A 2,173-nucleotide genomic window follows, 5' to 3' on the forward strand; every position below is an offset into this window, starting at 1 on the left:
CCCCTTCATGTTCCCCTTCAGCTCACCTCCCCCATCTGGCAGCGACTGCAGCAACCAGAGACGCTGCAGCACTCTGCACCATCACACATTACATAAGACAATGGCTGCACTGTTGAGCCAAACTTTTCTATGGAATAACTTTGTTTTCCAAAGTTGTGTGTGCGCTCGGCTGCAGCAGGCCGGCTCTCAAGGTTAAGCTGCAGATGTGTTAATGCACTAAGACTGTGTGATCAGGACTTCCTGTAACGGCGTTTGGAGAAACAGCCGAGTGAATAGCAGAGGAAGAAAAGAAAGAGGCGGGATGAATGAGGAGGAAAAAGCTCATTTCTGCTGACATGGAGCGTCTGTTTGAGGGACACGCAGCCAGAGCAGCAGAGAGTGACCGAGCCACAAAGGGAGCATAATGGAGGCTGAGCGTCCGCCATGCCAGCCTCTCCGCTGGCTGGCTGCTTTATCCCAGCGCGGGCTGCCAGGCGCCGCCGCCGGCCAGCCTGTTCAGCAGAGCCGCAATAAGACAACACTAATAAACGCCAGCTGGGGGGGAAACAACAAATAGCTTACACTTTCACATTTTACAGTGAAGTAGTCAGGGCTAATTCCCCCGGTTTCCCTGTGACTCCCAACCTGTTTATCCTGTCTGCGGCTCGGCGCCGCGCGGTGCGGGGCCGGCCGTTGGAGCGAGGCACCTGCTGCTTCCTGGTTCACGCTGCAGATCGCCAGGCGCTCAGATCAACAAACCCTGTTTCGTTTGGGACGGTGTTGACAGCGAGACATTCCCGCTTTTCATCTCCTCCTCTTATGCAACCCAGAGCCGGGCCTGCTCTCTGCAGAGCTCTCTGACAGATCGCGCTCTCTCGCCGCCGCAGAGCCCATCTGTGGGAAAGCACGCGTCTGTCTTCACGTGTCTTCACTTTGCTTATCCTGCAGCTCAGAGACGGCTCTCAGGAGTCTCCCTGAGTAAAAGTTAATGTCTCTATTAAAGAACAAGCCACGCCCACTCGGGTTCTGTTAGCAGGAAGCTAACTGGTGAGTCTGTAACTCAGTGAAATCAGAATCACTAAAGAGTCTCATGGAGTTTCAGTTTGGGTCAAATCTGGAGGAGGAAAGAAGTTCAGCAGTCTGGATCAGACTGAATTCACATTCAGAGACTAACTGGACACAAATGATGCAGAAACACTAAAGGTCACATGAAGCACTAAAGGTCACAGAGCAGGAAGTACAAACCAGAAAGAGAGGAAACAGGAAGACATCACCAAGTTATCTAATATCACTCAGAGCCACCAGAACTGGACCAGAACAGGTTCATCTCAGGCTCTACCAGGAGGTCAAAGGTCATACTGAGCCCATATGGCTGGGTTAGAGAGCGACGACCTCAGGACAGAAGAGACCAAAACTAACAGCTCAAAGCACAGAGGAGGAGGGATGATGATGAGGGTTTTACCAAGTCAAACCCATCTGAAGTTTGGTCAAAAACCAAAGGTGCTGGAGTGGTCTAGTCAAAGTCCAGACCTCAACCTCACTGAAAAGCTGAGGAACTGAAGCGAGGTTTTACAGAAGAGTGGAGCAGGATTCCTCCAGGACAGAAATCCCAATGAAACCTAAAAACCTGAGGAGTTTCATTCCATCCGCTGCAGCTTCTCCTCACCGTTCGTTTTCTCCCACCTTGATTTGGTTTCTGCTGCTCTGCTCCGATTCCCCCGTCATCAGAGCAGATGTTGTTTATGGATATCAGATCTGAGCGAACTGGAAAGTCGAGCCAGAGCTGAAGGTGGGAGCGACAGACGGAGACGCTGCAGGCAGGAATCCACGGAGCGCTGCCAAACACTCTGCTCACTTATTAATCAATAAATTATTTTATCAAAGAACAACTGTCAATACGAAGTTATTAAGCTTTTATTTTCAGAAACGCGAGCAGACAGAAGAGAAACATGCAGCAGATACTTTACCAGAGTCAATGTAATGATTTTATTCACATGATTTAACATTTTTAATTTTTCTCTGGCATGCTGTGGGCTGCAGGCGCCGCAGGGCAGCTATGGAGCAAAAACCAGCTGCTACACAGTCGACTATGAGCTGCAGCTGCAGGATCACGCAGCAGCCATGACCTGCTGCAGGACCCGCCGCGGGTCGGACCGCTCCGCCGAGGGTCGGACCGCTCCGCCGAGGGTCGGAC

The sequence above is a fragment of the Poecilia formosa genome, unplaced genomic scaffold, assembly GCF_000485575.1.
Source record: "Poecilia formosa unplaced genomic scaffold, Poecilia_formosa-5.1.2 Scaffold355, whole genome shotgun sequence".
Lineage (NCBI taxonomy): Eukaryota > Metazoa > Chordata > Actinopteri > Cyprinodontiformes > Poeciliidae > Poecilia > Poecilia formosa.